This window comes from Gossypium arboreum, chromosome 5, assembly GCF_025698485.1.
Source record: "Gossypium arboreum isolate Shixiya-1 chromosome 5, ASM2569848v2, whole genome shotgun sequence".
NCBI classification, from domain to species: domain Eukaryota; kingdom Viridiplantae; phylum Streptophyta; class Magnoliopsida; order Malvales; family Malvaceae; genus Gossypium; species Gossypium arboreum.
In genome coordinates this window covers 13,773,729-13,789,130 of record NC_069074.1, presented here as the reverse complement: position 1 = coordinate 13,789,130, position 15,402 = coordinate 13,773,729, and the positions used below count along the sequence as shown (strand labels likewise).

At 33.0% G+C, this 15,402-nt stretch overlaps 1 long non-coding RNA gene across 1 annotated transcript; it reads right to left on the bottom strand.

Moving 5' to 3' along the window:
* Positions 1 to 10,714: 10,714 nt before the first annotated feature.
* Positions 10,715 to 14,742, bottom strand: LOC128292598 (uncharacterized). Its single transcript, XR_008282584.1, has 2 exons — positions 14,489 to 14,742; positions 10,715 to 10,977 (listed from the first exon to the last, which is right to left on the bottom strand). It is a non-coding gene; the product is annotated as an uncharacterized LOC128292598 (long non-coding RNA).
* Between the last annotated feature and the right edge of the window lie 660 nt (positions 14,743 to 15,402).

Below are 15,402 nucleotides of genomic sequence, written 5' to 3'. Positions count from 1 at the left end.
GATGGTGACAATGACAAAATCTTGAGGTAATGTCTAATACAACCCCACGTCAACTCTCATTACTCTCCAAAGCTTTAAGGACAAACTCTCTAAGCTAAAGTACAACCACAGCATATAACACCCCAAACCCGGCCCAGATGTTATGGCCGGATCCGACATGCCACATCAGAGTATTCAAAACATTTTCGATTCAGAAAGAAAACTTACTGAGTGTTTTAAAAGATGATTTCATTATAGGTTAAAGTGAATGGAAGTTGTCCACCACGTAGAAAACCGGAAAAGAGATGGTGAGTCCATCGGGCTGCTTAAGTACCAAGCTCCCTTCGGATCCAATCCTAGACATGCATACCGCCATTGCCACACCTTAACGTCATGGATATTTCTAGGAAACCGATTTGATTAAGTCATTTTTAGGAAAAGTGATTAATTTTGGAAAATACTTTCATGGAGGAAGCTTTGCTTGTTGTCGTGTTATTTTGAAATCAATTGTTGTTTTTGAAAACGTGTCCTAAAGCTATCTAATTTCAACAGTTAAAATAAGTAATACCTATCTTAGTGATACATATTAAAACCATCAAAAATAATTAACCAATAAATGTAACGCCCCCTTACCCGAGACCGTCGTCGGAGTCGAGCACGAGGCATTACTAAACTTATTTGAGCACTTAAACAAATTCGGACAAGCTGTCCAACTACGTCATAGTTGCTTAAAAATTCATATCTCGAGTTCTGAAACTCGAAATCAAATTCCGTAAATTTTCTCTTAAACTAGACTCATATATCTATCTACTAAATTTTTTTCTAGAATTTTTGGTTGGGCCAATTAGTACAGTTTATTAGTTAAAGTCTCCCCTATTTTAGGGTTCGACTGCTCTGACCTCTGTGTATTACGAATCAGATATCTCCCTGTACAGAGTTTCAATGACTATGCCGTTTGTTACTAATAAAACTAGACTTAATAAGGAATCTGTAAATATAAAGCATGACTTCTAATTATCTTTGTACAATTTATGGTGAATTTCCAAAGTCAGAACAGGGGATCCAGAAATCGCTCTGGCCCTGTTTCACAAAAAATTTAACTTCTCATAAATATAACTCATATACCTGTTTTGTTCCATCCATATGAAAATAGACTCATAATTCTTCAATTACATATTTTATTCATCAATTAATTATATCTCTACTATTTTTAATGATTTTTCAAACTCACGTCACTGCTGTTGTCTGAATCTATTTTATGGTAAATTTTGCCTATTTCATGGTTTCCATGGATTAGCTAGCAATTTAGCATACATAACACCAAATATGATCATGATTAGCCATTCCAATGGCTAATCATTACCAAGCATTTCCATACCACTCAATATCCATATCATAAGACCATATATACAAAATGATTATAATGCTATACATGCCATACTCAAAACATACAAGCCATTATGCCAAGATGGTATACGGATAGTGTGAGTGGGCCTCCGACCGCTCCCGATTTCTGAGCTGGCTTGTCAAAACTATAAGGAATGAAAAGGAGGGAGTAAGCATAAATGCTTAGTAAGTCCATATGAAATTAATAAGCAACTACCAACATGCTTTTAAGATAAAACACCACAATTGTACAATTATACATACTCACTTAAACTGTTTTATCGAGATATATTTACTAAATAATTTATTTCTGGAGCTACAAAACTCAAAATTAAGTTACGTTAATTTTCCTTGAAACTAGATTCATATACCTTTCTTCCATAAAATTTCCATAATTTTTGGTTTATCCATTTAGTACAGTTTATTCATTAAAGTTTCCCCTGTTTCGCTGTCCAACAGTTCTGACCTCTCTTCACTAAAAATTATTTATCTCATAATTTGGGATTGGATGATGTTCCCGTCTATCCATATTGAAAATAGACTCGATAAGGATTTTAAATATATAAATTAAAACTCATAATTATTTTTGTACAATTTCTAATGATTTTATAAAATCAGAACAGGGGATCTCGAAGTCATTCAAACTCTGTCTCACAACAATTTAAATATCTCATAACATAAAGTCCAATTGCATGTACCGTTTCCTCTATATGAAACTAGACTCATCAGGCTTTAATCTCATATTTTATTCAGCCCTTAACTCAATTTCCACAATTTATGGTGAATTTCAAAAGTTACACTACTGCAGTAACCCAAAACTGCCAAGGCCATATTTATTCATTCACCACTATTATTCACTAAATCCATACAATATCATTTCATCCATCATGGTAAGAACACATAATTATGCTTCATAAGCATAGATCCATAATCTCAATGTCATCAAGTATCAAGAACTTATTCCAAATCGTGTCATTTTCATAGTATTCACCAACTCTTAATCTTTTCGGGCCATTTTACATTTTCGTTCATAATCAAATTAGGGAACGATTACGGAATTGAGTACCTCATTATCACAATGCCATAGTAAAACTATGGTCTTACACATAGTCACATATCACATATCGAGGCCATAGCCCAGCCATGGTCTTACACGGATCACATATCACACTGATGCCATATCCCATATATGGTCTTATACAGTAGCACATATCACACCGATGCCATATCCCGGATATGCTCTTATACGGAAGCACATATCACATTTCTCCGAAGCCATAGCCCAACTATGGTCTTGTACGGAAATCAGATTTCACATGCTGCCATGGTCCAACCATGGTCTTTTCCGTCAATTCGTCTTAGCCACTGAATGAAAGTACTCAAGTCCGTTGTTCCATTTAATTTATACTTTTATTCAAATATCATTTTACAATTATCACAATTTAATGACATTTTATATGCAATAATATACTATATCATTCATGAAATTTTCATTTCAAAACATTAAATTACACATTGCATTATTAAAAATCATATGAACTTACCTCGATATAAAATATTAGCAATCGAGCCTATTCTTCGTAAACTTTATTTTTTTTCCTCGATCACGACTTGAATCTCGTTTCTCTTGATCTATAATATAAATTATTTCTACTCATTAGCATTTATTTGATTTCTATTTCACTTCACAATTTATGCTGTTCAAATTTTGAAATTACACTTTTACCCTAAAATTTACAATTTTTACAATTTAGTCCCTGCTCAATTCACCCATCAATTGAACTATTTTTTTTTCTCAATTAACACTTTATTTTATCATTATAAATTATTTCACAACCGTTGATATTCTCAATTTCAACACCAACATCTAATTCACAACTTTTTTCACAATTAGGTCCTAAATACCATTTTCTATCAAAATGACTTAATAAAACAACCTTAATATGAAATTAGAACTTCAATTTCATAATAATTCATCATATACTGCCCTTACTCAGCCAGGGTAACTTCCAATTTCACCCACCAAATCCAAAACTAATGAATTAGATGATTGGACCTAATTGTAAAAGTCACAAAAATATAAAAATTACTAAGAAATAGTAAAAATTGAACTTACATGGTGCAAAAATATGAAAAACCAGCATAGGAGACCTGCTACGGCGTTTTTGGCTGAGAAAGATGAAGAAATGTCTAGATTTTCAATTACATCATTTTTTTAACTATTAACTTTTATGCTAATTCCAATTTTGTCCCTTGTTCACATTGTTTTCTTGCTTATTTCATACCCAAACCGTCCAGCCATTAACCTTTGGGTCTAATTGCTCTTTAAATCTATCTTTTTAAATACTTAAGCTATTTAATCACATCTCACAATTTTGCACTTAGTTCAATTTAGTCCTTTTCACCTAATTAATCATCAAATCTTAAAATTTCTTGTGAAACTTTAATACTAACTTATTTACACTCCATAAATATTTCTAAAAATATTTATGGCTCGGTTTATGAATTTGAGGTCTCGATACCTCATTTTTATTCCGTTTTATCTACAACTTCCTATACTACATAATTTCATTTAATATCCAAATGACCAAAATGCCCTTACTACTAAACTTTCCAAAAATTCCATCCATGTCCAAATTTTTTTTTCCATAGACTTAGAAATTGGTCAAATTGCTATTTAAGACCTCCTCATTAATATTCTAAAGCAATTTCATACTAAAAACTTCTAGAATGAAAGTTTTGCAAATTATTCGATTTAGTCCCTAATCTCAACTTAAGCACTTTATGCATAGAATTTCATCACGAAATTTTCACACAATCATTCAATCATATCATAAACCTCAAAATAATTATAAAATAATTATTTCTATCTCGGATTTGTAGTCACGAAATCACTATTCCGATTAGGCCCTAATTCGGGATATTACAATTCTCCCCCCTTTAGGGATTTTCGTCCCCGAAAATCTTACCAGAAAAGTGGTCTTCACTTAGATTCCTCAATTTCATATTCGGTGCTGAAGAACTTTCACTCAGGCAGTGCCTCCAATATATCTCTTTAATTTCTCATATATTCTGAAAGCTTACGGACTCATCTCTTAATTGTTCTTAAATTTTCAACCCTTCTCAGTTTCCCATGATATCATGACATAAAACCCGTATCTCAACTTGATTTAATGGAGACCGGAATTCCAAGAAATCCAACAATCAAAGAGACCTGAAATTCCATGAATCTGATGAGTAGGAATTCATTCAATACCGATATGATTTATAGATCTCGCCAAACCTTTAAGAATAGGATACATCACATTTTCCTCTTTCCGACATAGAAATAATTCTGATATGGCCTCAAGAATAATCCTTCCCATTTCCATCCCAATATCAACATTGGCAAGGATAATTTTGATAACCCCTTTAACAACTCAGATTTTATGTAACATCGAATGCTCTAAATTATCACATTACCTCACTGTCTTGAAACATATCACAATTCATACAACAGTACATTACTGAAAGTTAGGAAGTCTTTACTCAATGTAGACTAGTCTAGTTCAGACGCTTCGGTTACCAATATTCTCATCTATCCGAACTTTGTCAACATGTAATAAACTTTTCAGCTTTCACAAGACGAAAACCTTATCATTCGTAGTGACTTTAACTAATATCCAACTCTTTCTAATAAATATACACTTCTCATTCAGACTATTTACTCTTTTATCAGTACAAAAATGAAATTCTATTATCAAACTTGAGAAAAATAATCCTGACATAATTGTCACATGAAATCTTTCAAATAAATAACTCAGCAACAATTCAATTATATAGCATTAAATCTCAATTATAATAATGCTTATTAACAAGCTCATACATACATGTACATACCTGTACCGATCTATAACAAAATCATACTTACACGAAATGTCGCTGCACAATCGATGTCTTGCACGCTAAGTGCTATACCGGATGTTTCGCACACTAAGTGCCATCCTCGATACTTCGCACACTAAGTGCCATTTCGGATGTTTCGCACACTAAGTGTCATCATCAATACTTCATACACTGTGTCATTTCGGATGTCTTGCACACTAAGTGCCATCCTCAATACTTCGCACACTAAGTGCCGTTAGTTTGGTCAATAAATCATTAATCATTAAAATACTCAAATATTCCATTTATATGATTCCAACGCATTAAATGCTCAATATAATAATACTTAATACGTACGAACTTACTTGTTTATAACCTTGCCACATCCCAGTCACTTAATGAACACATCGTTCACATAACCAAGTTCCTGCACTTATTCCTCACAAAACTCACAAAGCAGTACATAGTAAGTTTCCTGTTGAACACTTCGGATCAATACTCAATACTTGGTGGTTTTAACACATAGCTCCACCCATCATATGGTTCGGCTCTCTTGTACACATGGTGAACACTTAGTACCACCCATGTGACCTAGCCAGTTTATCTCGTAGCTCTCTTGTCTACATGGTGTCCTTCACCTGGAACCACGCATGCGACCTAGCTACATATATCTCGTAGCTCTCTTGTCTACATGGTGTACACATAGTATCACCCATGCGACCTAGCTACATTATAATGTCTCGTAGTTTCTTGTACACATGATGTGCACTCAGCACCATACATGTGACCTAGCTACGTACCATCATCTGTATCATTCAATCTTTCCGAAGGTTCAACTGGATTTCTCTCTTTTCCAATAATTTCACCAATCAAGTAATTATCAACAAACATATTTCCAATAATCTTTACATCAATCCAATACTTTATTGGCTCGACTTTACTTATCGCCTAATTTTCAATCTCGATCATACTTATAATTATTCTATCATTGAACTCTTTGGGTTCTCAACCGAAAACTTATTCATTACAAATTTCATGAAATTCTATTATAAGTACCACTCCGGTAAGGGGGAGGGGTTGTTGGACCTCTGACTCGACTTTCTTATACATACACATATGACACAACTTCCATCATCATAGCAACATCATCAAAATCATATCATTTATTCAGGCAATGCAATATTCATGTTGGCTTACTCAAATTTTCCTATTGTCCCATTTAGACAATATACTTATGCATAGATTCTATGTTTTCTAGATAGCTTTACTTATCCATTCATTTATTTAAATTAATTCATGTTCATGACGTCATATAAGGCTAAACAAACATAAATATTTGCATCACAATCACAACTTTCATTTCGTGCATCATCATGTACATATCATTACAATCATATAATTCAGTCCAACAATTTAACATAGATAAGTTCATTTCATTATAATCCTTTATCTCATAAAAATTATATATCATTAACATTCATCAACATTCAACGTCCAATCAAGACCAGGACATTTTCATTCGTATCATGATATTATGACCTTTATTCATACCTCTATTACTTTCTATTTATTCCGTTCATCTTATCAAGTAAGCCACATACACTACATCATATGAGCATTAAGCAAATATGGATATTTATCACAATATGAACTTTAATCTCACATATTATCACATATGTATCATAAACTTTTATTCATACTTTTCTGAACCGAGACTTATCATAATCATAACTTTACTCAAATACCTTCACATAATATTGAACATGGTCAGCGCAGCTCGATTGGAGAGTACCCTGTCTAAATAAGACGGTACTTATACGCGTCGGAAGACATCACACTATCACAGATCAGTGGCATGGCATATATAGATATACTTTTACACATGCTAAGTTAGTCCGAGAACCGACTAAACCTGCTCTGATACCAATAAATGTAACGCCCCCTTACCCGAGACCGTCGTCGGAGTCGAGCACGAGGCATTACTAAACTTATTTGAGCACTTAAACAAATTCGGACAAGCTGTCCAACTGCGTCATAGTTGCTTAAAAATTCATATCTCGAGTTCAGAAACTCGAAATCAAATTCCGTAAATTTTCTCTTAAACTAGACTCATATATCTATCTACTAAATTTTTTTCTAGAATTTTTGGTTGGGCCAATTAGTACAGTTTATTAGTTAAAGTCTCCCCTATTTTAGGGTTCGACTGCTCTGACCTCTGTGTATTACGAATCAGATATCTCCCTGTACAGAGTTTCAATGACTATGCCGTTTGTTACTAATAAAACTAGACTTAATAAGGAATCTGTAAATATAAAGCATGACTTCTAATTATCTTTGTAAAATTTATGGTGAATTTCCAAAGTCAGAATAGGGGATCCAGAAATCGCTCTGGCCCTGTTTCACAAAAAATTTAACTTCTCATAAAATATAACTCATATACCTGTTTTGTTCATCCATATGAAAATAGACTCATAATTCTTCAATTAAATATTTTATTCATCAACTAATTATATCTCTACTATTTTTAATGATTTTTCAAACTCACGTCACTGCTGTTGTCTGAATCTATTTTATGGTAAATTTTGCCTATTTCATGGTTTCCATGGATTAGCTAGCAATTTAGCATACATAACACAAATATGATCATGATTAGCCATTCCAATGGCTAATCATTACCAAGCATTTCCATACCACTCAATATCCATATCATAAGACCATATATACAAAATGATTATAATGCTATACATGCCATACTCAAAACATACAAGCCATTATGCCAAGATGGTATACGGATAGTGTGAGTGGGCCTCCGACCGTTCCCGATTTCTGAGCTGGCTTGTCAAAACTATAAGGAATGAAAAGGAGGAGTAAGCATAAATGCTTAGTAAGTCCATATGAAATTAATAAGCAACTACCAACATGCTTTTAAGATAAAACACCACAATTGTACAATTATACATACTCAGCTTAAACTGTTTTATCGAGATATATTTACTAAATAATTTATTTCTGGAGCTACAAAACTCAAAATTAAGTTACGTTAATTTTCCTTGAAACTAGATTCATATACCTTTCTTCCATAAAATTTCCATAATTTTGGTTTATCCATTTAGTACAGTTTATTCATTAAAGTTTCCCTGTTTCGCTGTCCAACAGTTCTGACCTCTCTTCACTAAAATTATTTATCTCATAATTCGAGACTTGGATGATGTTCCGTCTATCCATATTGAAAATAGACTCGATAAGGATTTTAAATATATAAATTAAAACTCATAATTATTTTTGTACAATTTCTAATGATTTTATAAAATCAGAACAGGGGATCTCGAAGTCATTCAGACTCTGTCTCACAACAATTTAAATATCTCATAACATAAAGTCCAATTGCATGTACCGTTTCCTCTATATGAAACTAGACTCATCAGGCTTTAATCTCATATTTTATTCAGCCCTTAACTCAATTTTCACAATTTATGGTGAATTTCAAAAGTTACACTACTGCAGTAACCCAAAACTGCCAAGGCCATATTTATTCATTCACCACTATTATTCACTAAATCCATACAATATCATTTCATCCATCATGGTAAGAACACATAATTATGCTTCATAAGCATAGATCCATAATCTCAATGTCATCAAGTATCAAGAACTTATTCCAAATCGTGTCATTTTCATAGTATTCACCAATTCTTAATCTTTTCGGCCATTTTACATTTTCGTTCATAATCAAATTAGGGAACGATTACGGAATTGAGTACCTCATTATCACAATGCCATAGTAAAACTATGGTCTTGCACATAGTCACATATCACATATCGAGGCCATAGCCCAGCCATGGTCTTACACGGATCACATATCACACTGATGCCATATCCCATATATGGTCTTATACAGTAGCACATATCACACCGATGCCATATCCGGATATGCTCTTATACGGAAGCACATATCACATTTCTCCGAAGCCATAGCCCAGCTATGGTCTTATATGGAAATCAGATTTCACATGCTGCCATGGTCCAACCATGGTCTTTTCTGTCAATTCGTCTTAGCCACTGAATGAAAGTACTCAAGTCCGTTGTTCCATTTAATTTATACTTTTATTCAAATATCATTTTACAATTATCACAATTTAATGACATTTTATATGCAATAATATACTATATCATTCATGAAATTTTCATTTCAAAACATTAAATTACACATTGCATTATTAAAATCATATGAACTTACCTCGATATAAAATATTAGCAATCGAGCCTATTCCTCGTAAACTTTATTTTTTTCCTCGATCACGACTTGAATCTCGTTTCTCTTGATCTATAATATAAATTATTTCTACTCATTAGCATTTATTTGATTTCTATTTCACTTCACAATTTATGCTGTTCAAATTTCGAAATTACACTTTTACCCTAAAATTTACAATTTTACAATTTAGTCCTGCTCAATTCACCCATCAATTGAACTATTTTTTTCTCAATTAACACTTTATTTTATCATTATAAATTATTTCACAACCCTTGATATTCTCAATTTCAACACCAACATCTAATTCACAACTTTTTCACAATTAGGTTCTAAATACCATTTTCTATCAAAATGACTTAATAAAACAACCTTAATATGAAATTAGAACTTCAATTTCATAATAATTCATCATATACTGCCCTTACTCAGCCAGGGTAACTTCCAATTTCACCCACCAAATCAAAAACTAATGAATTAGATGATTGGACCTAATTGTAAAAGTCACAAAAACATAAAATTACTAAGAAATAGTAAAATTGAACTTACATGGTGCAAAAATATGAAAAACCAGTATAGGAGACCTGCTACGGCGTTTTTGGCTGAGAAAGATGAAGAAATGTCTAGATTTTCAATTACATCATTTTTTAACTATTAACTTTTATGCTAATTCTAATTTTGTCCCTTGTTCACATTGTTTTCTTGCTTATTTCATACCCAAACCGTCCAGCCATTAACCTTTGGGTCTAATTGCTCTTTAAATCCATCTTTTAAATACTTAAGCTATTTAATCACATCTCACAATTTTGCACTTAGTTCAATTTAGTCCTTTTCACCTAATTAACTCAGAAATCTTAAAATTTCTTGTGAAACTTTAATACTAACTTATTTACACTCCATAAATATTTCTAAAAATATTTATGGCTCGGTTTATGAATTTGAGGTCTCGATACCTCATTTTATTCCGTTTATCTACAACTTCCTATACTACATAATTTCATTTAATATCCAAATGACCAAAATGCCCTTACTACTAAACTTTCCAAAAATTCCATCCATGTCCAAATTTTTTTCCATAGACTTAGAAATTGGTCAAATTGCTATTTAAGACCTCCTCATTAATATTCTAAAGCAATTTCATACTAAAACTTCTAGAATGCAAGTTTTGCAAATTATTCGATTTAGTCCCTAATCTCAACTTAAGCACTTTATGCATAGAATTTCATCACGAAATTTTCACACAATAATTCAATCATATCATAAACCTCAAAATAATTATAAAATAATTATTTCTATCTCAGATTTGTAGTCACGAAATCACTATTCCGATTAGGCCCTAATTCGGGATATTACAGCGGCCTTACTACATTTAAAAACCCAAAACTTCAAACGTAAATAAAAGGATGTCCAATTCACCAGAAGAAAATCAAACTTTCAGAATGGGAGGCCACTCCGAATTCCCTCACACCTCCAAGCCTACTATGGTTGGGGATTACCTGCGTGGATGAAAATAAAAGGGGTGAGTTTGGGGAAACTCAGTGTGTAAATTAACCCAACCATAGCCTATATCAGCTCAAACCACAGAAATAGAATAAGTTGGCCTTAGCCCAGAATAGAATTCAGAATAAAGCCCATAGGTCCATAACAGAACAGAACAGATATTACATGTTTATGCAGAAACCCAACCCAGATTCATCCATAACACCTCCGTACCAGCCTTACACCATGTGGGGAGACTACTCGACCCACCCAACCGCTACACACCACAGAAATCGCAGCGAGGCTGCCAGATATTGTGACGAAGTCACCAGATACAGATATTGTGGCAGAGCCACCAGAACAGATATATGTGGCAGAGCCACCAGATCAGATAATCGTGGCATAGGCACCAGAACAGATATATGTGGCAGAGCCACTAGATCAGATAATCGTGGCATAGCCACCAGGACGCTTCCTCCATAATATAACCCATGTCCCCATGCAACAGATATATAATCATGGCATACATCATACAGAATCAGATCGTCATGCTTTTCAGTCAAAAGTAACCCTAGGGGTATAATGGTAATTTTGCACCTAGGGGTATAACAGTAATTTTCCATACATAGGGGTATTATAGTAATTTAGCTGCTTTTAGGGTTTTCATGCATATCCTAACTATATACGTACTATCGAACACTTACCGCAAGATACTTATCGAATTGGGGCAGTTGGCCCATGAACCCGATCTTTGGCCCATTAAGCCCAAATTATCAAAATGTACTGAAATCGCGCATCTGCAGTTTATTACTTTAGATTACCAAATATACAAACCCAACTATCTTACGAGCATTCGACACTCGCAAATTCCCAAAATATCGACTTTTCAGGTATTTGACTTTTGACTTTTGCCAATCGGTCTATGAGAGGTGTTAGTTACACACACATTTATGACGATATCTTGACGAGATCCACACACGAACCGCCTACAATTGGATTACTAACACGTTAATCTAACTATTCAAATATGAACTACGTGTTAACCCCTTACAATATTCGACCAACCACACCTACAGATCATAGTAAGCTTATAAGAAATCAATAAGCAACTCATTAACAATTTTTTTTTCAATGTTTACCACAAAATCAAAATTTCACTGCAAGCTGTCTTCCTGAGTAATAGTCACTAAATCATTTATAACTGGAGCTACGAAACTCCAAATCAAGTGCCGTTAATTTTCCCTCAAAATAGACTCATATATCTTCTATCCATAAAATTTTCAGAATTTTTGGTTTAGCCAATCAATACCAGATTTTTCTCAAAGTTTCCCATGTTTCACTGTTTGATTAATCTGACCACTCTTCATTACGAATCAAATTTCTCATTGTACAAAATTCAAAATATGTTCTCGTTTATTCCATTTGAAACTAGACTCATTAAGCTTTAATTACATAATTTATGCAGGTTCTAACTCATCTCCCACAATTTATGGTGATTTTCCAAAGTCACGTTACTGCTGTTGTCTCAAGCAGATTTATTACCAAATCACTCTTTCACACTTAACTTGCATGCTTGTTATTTAAACATGTATATCACCAATCAATCATCACATATCTATGATTTTACTTGTATAATCTCCATTTCATCATTTTAAAGCACAACATGTTAGCCGATTTTTCCCTTTAACATCTAAGGCACATGCATGCTCATTTGTTTGGCTCAACTTCACCTATCTTCCATTTTTCATCAAAAGAACATGAAACAACAACCATTTCCTTCATTTTAATTTATGACTAAATGCTCACAACACAACTAAAAACCAAAATATGCTTCAAGAGTTAAGGTAGAATCAAGAAGAACTCATGAACCTCAAAATAAAAGCAAACTACCATGAACTTACCTTCAATTTTCTTCCCCAAGTGACCAAACATTCAAGAGCTTTCTCCTCTCCTTTCTCTTCTCTAACTTTCGGCTATGATGAACTAAGATGGACAAAACTTTGTTCTTTTCACCCCTTTTTCTTTTAATAAAATTTCATATTTCATCCATTTAATTCTTTAATACAAAAGACATGAAATGCCCATCATGGAACATTTATCTAACCCATTATCATGGAACATTTACCTAACCCATTATCATAGAATATTTACCTAATCCATTATCATGGAACATTTACCTAACCATTATCAATTTGTACCATGAATTATGGATATCAAGTGCTCATATTGTCTACAACAACATGATGGCTGGCCACTTCATGTAAAATGGGAGGTTTGTCATGCAAATCCTCCTATTTTGCACTCCTATTTATTTGGCCACTTCAATTTAGCCTATAGCATTTTCAAACATTTTCACATAGGTTCTATTTCATAATTTCACCCCTTTTTCTTATAGAACAAAAATTAACTAAAATTGTCGGGTTCTATCTTAAGCTTGGGCCTTCTAGAGGCCCACTAACATAATTAAACCTATGCCAACATTCACAGAATTCCCGAAAGTTGAGGCATTACACAGCAAGTCCCATTATTTCATATCCGACTGCACCCCACCAAAAATCGCCGCAACCCTACTTCAGGCCTTACGCAATAAGATACTTATTAAGTGAGACTCATGTGTAACATCTAATATATATATATATATATATATATATATATATAACAACCAAGTGACTCAAAACCATCAAATGTGAAGCACCCGAAATCTACACCATATCTTGTACCAACAATTATATCTAATGGTCTTGGTATCAAGGAATCAAAATTATCAAATCTATTAAACAAATCCTACTAAATCGGTATATGTAAGATTCCATTTAGAGAGAGAGAATGCCCATTCTCCCATGCAGCAGCGAATCCCATTGCGTTGCTTTATTTCATCATCATTATTTTTATACTACCACTAATTAATATATTTTCATTATTTTCTTGCACCTTAGCCAGCTATCCATAGATAGATAGCCTGAAAACATAGGAAAGAGAAAATTAAGTCATAGTTTGTAGGAAGCTCCTTCGCCCTGGCCCTTCCTAGCTTTGATCATCAACAAATCTAAATCTATATCCAGATCCAATGGTCCCAACTCGATGCAACCTTTTCCTCTCGAAGGGACACCATTATTTGCACATTGATGCCAATTAGCTTGATTTATTACTGCTCTTTTACTCGAGGGCCGTATTTCAAGATTGTAATCAAATCCAACACACATAAAACAAAACCCTAAATTTATACCATCATTACACCTTAATCGGTGTATCAAATATGGAAGATTTTCTTTGAATATATGTTTCTAATTCTTTTTGTCAAAATTATTTGCAATATTGACTCTTAGTGATAACAGAGAGCTGTGTGGGGGTATTACATAGGTGAAAAAGAAATTATAAAAAGGTATGAAAATAAGATAAAGAATCTGAAAATTCCAAGAGAAAGGGACAAGAGAAGTTCCATGTGGGAAGTGCAGCTAAAAAGCAAAGATAATCTCAGACTGAGTGAGAAACATAGAAAGAAAGAAAGACACCATGCTAGATGCCTACCTTTATTCTCGAGGCTTGTTTCCTTTGGTTTGCTCCATAACCATAACCTCCCATTCCTTCTTTGGTTTTTGAGATAATAATAAATATTTAAAAATTGGAAAAAAGAAGAATGAAAGAAACCGTTAATGGTGTCAGAGTAAATTAAGAGTTCCAGGGCCATGTTGTGGCAGGCAACCTCTATTTAATTACACGATATGTAATTGTTTTATTTTTCTACTTGATTTAAACAACGACTCTTAAAATAATATAAAATCTGGGTTTGCAAAATTAAGGGAACAATTGGATTTTGTAGTCTTTCAAGGGATTTTCTCATCTCCATCATTATTCTTGCGCAGTCCCACTTTTCTTAGAAACCATAATACTTTTACATTATAATATTTCATTAGTGAACAAACCTATCCATTTTGAAATTAGTTAATGGGTGTTCTTATTTATGAAGATGTTAAGTAATTAAATTTGGAGACTCCATAATTATTTTATTTATTTTATCACAATCATAACTCATGCACCTACTTGAGTGTTCCTAATTAAGCTTTGGATCTCACTCCCATTACTATAATAAAACAAATCTATTTCTCCAAACATACACTCATAATCGATCTGTCACTTATATTAGTTAGGAATGATATGATATAATTAGTTATTATTAATTAAATTTTGGAATAATTAAATCTTTCTTTCATGAAAAATAAAAACATAAAATTGGGAAAAGACAAAAATATCATACAAGATCATCTTAAACACGTAAATAGAATTCTTTTCATATTTATTGAAATATTTTATTTAGTATAATATACTATTGCCACGAGGACATGTAACACATTCCAATTTAACCTACCTATTAGTAATCCAAAACATTTTTTTGATATATATATTAAAATTTCAAACATAAGATTGCAAGATATTCGTTGATA